This window comes from Malurus melanocephalus, unplaced genomic scaffold, assembly GCF_030028575.1.
Source record: "Malurus melanocephalus ecotype Western Australia unplaced genomic scaffold, MMel_1.1 scaffold_2261, whole genome shotgun sequence".
Classification (NCBI taxonomy): Eukaryota; Metazoa; Chordata; class Aves; order Passeriformes; family Maluridae; genus Malurus; species Malurus melanocephalus.
Window position 1 is genome coordinate 1 of NW_026625493.1, and position 8,977 is coordinate 8,977.

The 8,977-nt window shown below is 68.7% G+C and overlaps 1 long non-coding RNA gene across 2 annotated transcripts; it reads right to left on the reverse strand.

Moving 5' to 3' along the window:
- Positions 1–662: 662 nt before the first annotated feature.
- Positions 663–5,494, reverse strand: LOC130587686 (uncharacterized). Of its 2 annotated transcripts, none has more exons than XR_008966835.1 (3): positions 5,246–5,494; positions 938–1,001; positions 663–719 (listed from the first exon to the last, which is right to left on the reverse strand). It is a non-coding gene; the product is annotated as an uncharacterized LOC130587686 (long non-coding RNA). The 2 variants fall into 2 exon arrangements; XR_008966834.1 differs by lacking the exon at positions 5,246–5,494 and adding an exon at positions 2,468–2,568.
- Between the last annotated feature and the right edge of the window lie 3,483 nt (positions 5,495–8,977).

The following is an 8,977-nucleotide window of genomic DNA, read 5'->3' on the forward strand; positions in this document are numbered from 1 at the left end:
ACCCTCAGCACCCTTTCTGGACCCCAAAAACCCTTCCCGGACCCCCGACACCCTTTCTGGACCCCCAACACCCTTCCTGGACCCTCAGCACTTTCCCTGGACCCCAAACACCTTCCCTGGATTCCCAGGACCCTGCCCGGACCCCCAGAACCCTTCCCTGTACCCCGAGAACACTGTCCAGACCTTCAGCACCCCCAACGCCTTTCCCGGACCCCCAACACCCTATTCTGTATTCCAGCACCCTTTCTGGACCCCTAGAACCCTTCCCAGACCCCCAACACCCTCCACGAAACCCCAGCACCCTCTCTGGGCCCCCAGAACCCTTCCCTATACCCCCAGAATATTGTCCAGACCTTCAACACCCCCGGGACCCTCCTCAGACCCCCAGCACCCTTTTTGGACCCCCAACACCCTTCCATGGGTGTGTGGACACTTCCACCCTTCATGGACCCCTAGAATCCTTTCCTGGACCCCCAACACCCTTTCCGAACCGCCAACAACCTCCCCGGACCCTCAGCACCCTTTTTGGATCCCAAAAACTCTTCCCGGACCCCCGACACCCTTTCTGGACCTCCAACATCCTTTCCGGACCCCCAGCACCCTCCCCGGACCCCCAGGACCCTCCCCGGACCCCCAGGACCCTCCCCACGCCCCATCTTTACCTTCTGCAGTCTTTCCATTCAGCTGCGGGCTGGCGGGGCTGTGTCAGTCACAGGGTCCTGYGGGGACAAAGAGGGGCTCGGGCACTGCCGGGGTGGGCACAGGGCACCCCCGGGGTGGGGGGCGCACCCTCCAGCACCCCAAAACCGTGCCCTAAAGCGGCACGAGGCTGGCACATCCCCAGTGCCACACACCGCCGTGCTGGCAGCGGGACAGGCTGTGCCAGGGGATGGCACTGTCACCCARACAGGGGACAGGCGTGCGACACCGCGCTCACCGCTGCCTCTGTGGCTCCACATCCCTCTGGGCGCCGGCGCCGGGCTGGGGCTCGGGTGTTCGCCCTGCGAGGGAGAGGAGAGAGGTGACGGTGACTGGCGGGGTGGCGGAGGTCCCCCTTGTCCTGATGATGTCCCCGCGCTGTCCCCGCGCTGTCCCCGCGCCTGCCGCGTGTCCCCCGGGTGTGCCCGGTGGCTGCTGACGGTGCTGGCAAAGCGGAGCAGCGGCGGTGACGCCCTTTTGTCCCGCGGCCTCCAGAAGGCTCCAGCGGCAGCGGAACGGGCGATGCTGCGCTCAGCCCCCSGGTCCGCCCGGGCTCTAAACCCACAATGCCGCGCACAAAGGGGAAAATTCCCCATTCTCCTCMAAACTTCTCCTTTCAGAGAAGGAAAGAGAGGGAAACCTCGTGCGAGGTGACAAAGCGGTGACAGCGACAGAAGCTGCTGTGAGAACCAACTCCGCATAGGCACGGGGCTGAGGGGTGGCACCGCCTTTGGGGACCCCAACCCTACACGGGCACGGGGCTTTGGGGACCCCAACCCTACACGGGCACAGGGCTGAGGGGACCCCAACCCTGCACGGGCACGGGGCTTTAGGAACCCCAATTCTTCACGGGAACGGGATTGAGGGGTGGCACCTCCTTTAGGGACCCCAAACCTGCACGGGCACGGGGCTGAGGGGTGGCACTGCTTTTAGGGACCCCAACCCCGCACGGGGCTGAGGGGCTTTGGAAACCCCAACCCTGCACGGGCATGGGATTTGAGGGGGTGGCATCGCTTTTAGGGACCCCAAACCTGCACGGGCACGGGGTTTTGGGGACCCCAACTCTTCACGGGCATGGGGTTGAGGGGCTGTCACCTCCTTTGGGGACCCTAATCCTGCAAGGGCACGGGACTTGAGGGGGTGGCATTGCTTTTAGGGACCCCAAACCTGCACGAGCACGAGGCTTTGGGGACCCCAACTCCGCACGGGCATGGGGCTGAGGGGGTGGCACCTCCTTTGGGGACCCCAACYCTGCTGTCCCCCGGCCCCACGGCTCCCAGGAAGCGCAGATCCCATTCCCGTGGGATGCACAGACAGAGCAGGAGCGGATCTGAGAAATCCGCGAGCATCCCCCGGCTGCCAGAGCCGGGATGAGGGAGAGCTCTGCCGGCAGCTCCACCTCCGCTCCCTGGAGACCCCCCCTGCCACAAACAACCCCCAAATTTGCCACGGGGAGCGGGGTTTAACCGGCTGAACCCCACCCCCAGCACCTCCCAGCCCTCCCCAGGGATCCGGGCCCGGTGGGACGGGCACCGAGCGCGGCACAAGGGTGGCATTGTCCGGGCGGGCACATCCATGAGCTCACACTTTCCAGCGCCCGAGCCAGCGTCGACCCCCGCCCCCGGTGGCGCTCCGGGGCGCTCGGGACACCGGCGGGGACGCGGTGACAGCGAGCAGATGGATGCGATGGCGGAGAACGGCAGCGGAGGGAGGGAGGGAGGGTGCGGGGATGGAGAGATGCGGGCGATGGCGGGGAAGGAAAACAAACCCGAGCCAGGGGTGAGGAGAGACGCCACCAAACCGGCCAGGAGTGCCAGGGCTGCACAACCACCTCGGTCACGGTTCTCCCCCCTCTCCCGGCGCTCCGGGGGACGCAGGCACGGCTTATCTGGCGCAGGCAGGGAGCCACCGCCCCGATGGCAGCCGCGTTCCCCATGGCAACCTCCAATCTCCCCGCGGATCCGCTGCCAGGACCCGCGCGTGTCCCCAGATAACGGGAACTCGGCGTGTTTGGGATTTTCCCGGCCGGGAGAGGGGACAGGAGGTGGGGGACACGCACCGTGTGGCGATGCTGAGGGGACCCAGGGCGCGTCGCGGGAGAGAGGAAGGAAAAGAGCTGGGCAGGGAGAGTGGAAAAAGGGAGAGAGCTGGAGGAAGGATGGATGGATGGAKGGATGGACAGGACAGGAGCTGGCGGGGCTCACCGGAGCGGAGGGGTGCCGGTCCCCGCCCCGTGCCGGGGGGGCCGTGGCCGGGGCCGCGCTGCCGCGGGAAGAGGCCGCTTCTCCCCTCCCCACCCCGAGGAAATCCGGATTTGACTTTTCACAGCCGCCAAAGCCATCAGTGCCCGGCGCCGGGCCAGGGGCCAGGCAGCGACAACCCCCCCAAACCCCGGMGGGGGAGCGGGAGGGGTCCCCCCGCCTTCCTCCTGTCACTCTCTTCCTCATCCTCACTTTCCCGGCCGTTCGAGCGGGGCACCAACACCAGAACGATCCCGCGGCTTTCCCGGCTCCCGGCCAGCAGTGACAGCGGGGGACACGCGGGGTCACAAGTTCCCTGAACAGACGGTTCCCGCCAGCTCTGGGAACGGTGTCCGGTGCTTCCTCCTCCTCCTCCTCCTCCTCCTCCCACCGCAACCTCCAAACAAACACCGCGCAGCCCAGACCCGGAGCATCCTCCCCGCTCGCCGGGGAAACCGAGGCACGGTCACACGCGGGGCCCCAGCGGCAACTTGATCGCGACAGGGACGAGCCCCGCGGTGTCCCCGACCCGGTGTCCGGTTCCTCCTTTGTCCTGTTTCTCCCGTTCCCATCCCCTCGGGAGAATCTCCCGGCAGCGGCAGCGAGCCCGTGGCTATTGACAGCCCATCGCTTCCGTGCCGCTGCACCCAGCTCAGGGACCTCGGTGGCCTTAAAAGCCACCAGCTGGCCAGCGCCTGGCTCCCGGGGCGATTTTCCATGGGCGGGATGGAGGGCGCGGGCAGRGGGATGCTCCGTGCCTCAGTTTCCCYGGTGGAAGRTGTGCRTGGGGCGGGGGTGGGGGGAGTGACAACAACCCGCCCACCCCATCCCGGAGCGGATGGAGGTGAAGGAGGAATTTCCACCTCCTCGTTTCCTCCCATCCGTGCAATCTGGGCCGAGCCCGCTCTCCCCCGGCCCTGCCAAGAGGCTGCGAGGTTTACAGGGGGGCGGTACGAGGTCTGAACCCCGAATTTCCCGGGAGTTCAGGGGGGTCCGTGGCCGTCCCCCCTGGCCCGATGGCCACGCTGCAGCCCGCTTTGGGCCGCGGCTCACGTGGCTCGTAATCCGGGATTAAAGTGGGATTAGCCTGCTCATCCCGCACGCGGAGGGACCCGCTGGGGGTGTGTGCGCAGGCCGCGCCCTCCGGRGCTCCCGCTGCGGGTCTGGGGGTGTCCCCGGACCCCAAAAACCCCCCCGGTTCTGTCAGCCCTGCCATCAGCCCCATGGGATGTTCAGTATTGGGATGTGGGAGGGCCCTGGGCACCCCAATACCGGGCATGGGGCGGTGGCACACCTGGCAGGGGACAGGACAGCGGGGATGCGGCCGGGGGGTCCCGAGGTSGCACTTGGTGGCCCAGGTTTTCCTGGGAGAGGCTGGAATTAGCCCAGCCTGGCCACCCACCCTGCTCGCCCACAGCCAAGGGYTGAACTCCCCCCCGGAGATGGCCAAAAGCTGGGGGGGGCCGCGCTTCGTACCCCAAATCCCGCCCCAAACCGCCCCCCGATGCCCCATGGCAGTGGGGTGACAGGAATTTGGCCGCTCCGTGCTTTGCCGGGGGGGTCAGATGTGACCGGGAGGAGCTGGGGATGCTCCAAAATCGGCAAAACCGCGACCACCGGGGCCAGGGAGCATCAAAACCCTTCCCGGGGGGGGTGGGATTGGGGGGTCCCCCCCAGAAACAGCGCTGAGACCCCACAAACTCAGTCCTGGAGCGGGGCTGGGAGCGGCTGGGGTGTCCCGSCCTCCTCCCATGGCAGTGTCCCCAGGGAAAGGGGACAGGGGGTGTCCCGGGGAGGTGCGGGGAGGGCCGGGGAGCCGCAGGGGGGGCTCGGGGAGGGGTCAGCGATGGATTCCGCGTCCCCGCGTCCCCGTGTCCCCCCCTCGGGTCCCCGCCCTTCCCGTCCCCGCGGGCCCCCAGCAGGGGCGGCAGCGCCGGGCGTGGGGACAAGGTGGGGGACAACGTGGGGGACAATATCTGGGGGGTCCCCCGAGCCCTCCCAACCCCCCCTCGGCAGCGGCGACAACGCGGGGAAGGGACAGCGGCGGCACCGAAGGGCGACGGAAAAACCGAGAGCGGCGCCACGAACCGTCCCCCCCGCACCCCCCCGGCGGCCTGTCCCCACCGTGTCCCCACCGTGTCCCCACCGTGTCCCCCACCGTGTCCCCCACCGTGTCCCCCACAGTGTCCCCACAGTGTCCCCACAGTGTCCCCCACAGTGTCCCCCACAGTGTCCCCACAGTGTCCCCCACAGTGTCCCCACCGTGTCCCCAGCGTGTCCGCGTCCCCTCCGAGCCGCGCACTCACCTAAGGACGGCGACACCGCATCCCTCCGGCCGCGGCGGCTGCGGCGGGGATGCCCTGAGCTCTCTCTGCTCGCCCGGCCACCGAGTCGCGCTGGCGGGCTACCGGGGCTGCGGCGCATCCGACCGAGAGCGTGACAGCGGCGCGCGGGCGGGCGAGCGGGCGGGCGAACGGGCGAGCGAACGGGCGAGCGAGAGAGCGAGCGAACGAGCCTATCTGCCCCCGCCAGCCCCGCCGCCCGCCGCCCGATAACCGCGGCTGGGCGGGCGTGCGGGGGAGGCTGCGTGGAGGGTGGGAGGGTGCGGGAGTGCGTGGCTGCCCGCGGGGGTGGCCGCGTGGGTGCCGCTCGCCTGTCCCCACCTCGCTGCTGGCTCAGTCGCTTTCCCGGCAAGAGGAGAATTAGCCGGCATCATGACGAAGCAGTATTGGCTCCCGCTCCTCCCCGCTTCGCCGGCACAAAGAGGGTGGAAAAMAGCACCGACCCGGCCTGCCCCGCTGCCAGAGCGGGCACGGACCCCTCGGAACACCCCCAGGCCCCGCTGCGAGGCGGCCGCGGCAGCCCCCGCTCTCCCTCCTCAGCCCCTCGCCGCGATTTTGGCACCCCCGGCCCCTGTCGGGGCGAGCTGAGCGCCTCACGGGGCTGCGGCAGGGTGGGGTTACCGGGGGGATGGCACCTCCCGCCCGGTCCGACCCCCGGGATGGGTTTGGGGGTGCCGCACCCACCCCTGGCTGCCTCGGGAAGGGAAATACAGCGGGAATTTCCACCCGCGGGACCAGCGGAGCCTGGAGAGGGTTGGGAGGTGCTGGGAATCTGCGAAAATCAAGCGCAGGGCTCTGACGGGGAGAACTGATCCCCCCAACACCCCAAACCCCGCGGGTCCCGGGGGTCGCTGCCCGACCCCTGCCCGCKGGAAGAGCCCCCAGGGCTGGGCCGGGGCAGGGCGGGGGAGGCTGCGGCCGCCTCCATCCCCTCCGGAGCCGCTCGGAACGTGATCCGGGCATCCCGGCATCCGGCCCGGACCCCGCCGGGGGCGGCGGGGCTGCGTTGGTGCCGCAGCGCTGGGATCCGGAGTCTATTCCCGGCTCTGTGTGGGAGAGCTGCCTGGTGACAGCAGCTCCCTTTCTGGGGCTCCTCCTCGCTGCTTCTGCTCCTCGCTGCCTCAGTTTCCCCCCATCCCCCTCCCCCGCTCCCTGCGGCTCGGGGAAAGGGCTGCTGGACACCCCTGGGTGCACATCTGGGCGGGGTGAACCTCTGGGGGGGAGGCAGAGTTCGGGGTGCGAGGCCGGGGAAGGACAAGCCGGGGTGCACATCTGGGAGGAAACACAGCCGGGGGTGCACATCTGGAGGGGAACACGCCCAGGAGGGAACATCTGGGGGGATTCACCCCCCGGGGGATTCATCACGCGTGTCCTTTGRTGCCAGGGCCGGCCTGAGCATCCCGGCCTCGGCTCCGAGACGCCGCCGTTCCCCCCGCACCGAGGGGKCTCCGCCGGCCCCCGCCGCCCCCCGGGGCCGTGCCCATGAATTATCGAGGCTGCGGCCGCCTCCCCCCCGCCACTAACCCAGTTTCTCAAGCATGAAGACGATCGCAGCGGCTGCTCGGCGGCTGCCACCTGCGCCCGGGGGGCTGCTCGGGCTCCTGACCCGGCCGTGGCACCCGCCGGGGCTCGGCCGCCCTGCCCAGCACCCCGAGGAGCCCGCGGGGACGGCGGGAGGAGTTTGGGGCCGCCCCGATCCTTCTCCAAGCCGCACCACGCACCGGCTCATGCACCCACCCAAAGCCGAGCCCGGCCACGCTCGCCGGAGCCGCGCTGGGTCCCTCCTCGTCCCGGCCGTGCCCTTCAAAGCCGGGCCCAGCGCGGGGTGCCCGGGGGGTTCCGGGGAGCTCAGGGGTGCGGGGGAGGCGGGGATCAGGCCCTACCTTCAGGGGAGCCCATGGCCCGCCGCAGGCAGCGCTGCCTGTCCGCCGGGAGCCATCCCCGCGCCGAGCATCCCCTCCCCTGCGCCGCACGCACGTTGCCACAGCGACCGCCTCCCGCCGCAGCCGCCGGGATGGAGCACGGAGGATGTGCAGGAGCTCATCGGGCTCGCCGAGAGGCGGAGGGTGGGCTGGAGCAGCGCCTGGGCTCAGCGAGGGATGGAGGGGGTGGAGGAGCATCCTTGGGATTCAGAGAGGGATGGAAGGGGTGAAGAACAACCTTCTGGGCTCAGAGAGGGATGGAGGATGTGCAGGAGCGTCCTTGGGCTTCAGTGAGGGATTGAGGGGGTGCAGGAGCATCCTTTGGCTTCAGAGAGGGATGGAGGGGCTGGAGGAGCATCCTTTGGCTTCAGAGAGGGATGGAGGGGGTAGAGGATCACCCTTCAGCTGCAGTGAGGGATGGAGGATGTGCAGAGCAATCCTCTGGACTCAGAGAGGGATGGAGGGGGTGCAGGAGCATCCTTGGGTTTCTGAGAGGGATGGATGGGGTGCAGGAGCATCCCTCGGCCTTGCCAAGTGATGGAGGATGTGCAGGAGCATCCTTGGGCTGCAGTGAGGGATGGAGGGGGTGGAGGAGCAGCCTTCAGCCTCACCGAGGGATGGAGGATGTGCAGAACGATCCCCTGGAGTCAGAGAGGGATGGAAGGGGTGCAGAACGATCCCTTGGACTCAGAGAGGGATGGAGAGGGTGCAGGAGCATCCCTCATCCTCCCCACCCTGCRGGATGGGGCCGAGGAGCATTCCCCCATTCCCGGGGGGGCTCAGCCCCTGCGCCCCAAAGTGCAGCAGGGCCAAAACTGCCCCCACGGGCTCCCTGCAGGGCTCTTGGGTTCGCTGGGGTAACGCCCCAGAGGATCCCGGGGACAGCACCCAGCGAGAGCTGGCCTGGGTGCTCCCCATGGCCCAGGGGACAGCAGTTCTGTCACCGCAGTGACACCCCCGGCCCAGCTCATGGGGCCCTGCGGAGCACAAGGACCACGGGCTTTGGGATGGCAGCGGGGTTGGGGGGCTGGCACCCACCGCCTCTGCAGCCGGGTGGGCTCTGGGGAGGTGCTCTCGGTGCCTGTAGGGTCCCCTCGGACCCTCCGGAGCATCTCCAACCCCGGAGCATCCCCAGTCCCTGAAGCATCCCCAGCCTCCAGAACATCCCCAGCCCTCCGAGCAGCTCCAATCCCTGGAGCATCCCCAGCCCTTGGAATATCCCAGTCCCCCGAACATCCCCGATCCCTGGAGCATCCCCAACCCCCCAAGCATCCCCATCCCCTGGAACATTCCCCAGTCCCTCGAACATCCCCAACACCCCAAGAAGCTCCAACCTCTGGATCATCCCCAACCCTGTGAGCATCCCCAGCCCCCCAAGAAACGCCAATCCGTTGAACATCCCCAACCCTTTGAACATCCCCAACCCCTGGAGCAGCTCCAATCCCTGTAACATCCCCAGCCCTTGGAGCATCCTCAGCCCTCGAGCAGCTCCCGTTCCTGGAGCATCCCCAGCCCCCAGAACATCCCCAACCCTTGGAACATCCCTGACCCCCGAATATCCCCGACCCCCGGAGCAGCTCCCACCCCTGGAGCATCCCCAGCTCCCAGAGCATCCCCAGCCCTCCGAGAATCTCCAATCCCTGGAGCATCCCCAGCCCTTGGGGCATCTCCAGCCCCTGGATCATCCCCAGCCTCTGGAACATCCCCGACCCCTGGATCATCCTCAGTCCCCCGAATATCCCCGACCCCCGGAGCAGCTCCCACCCCTGGAGCA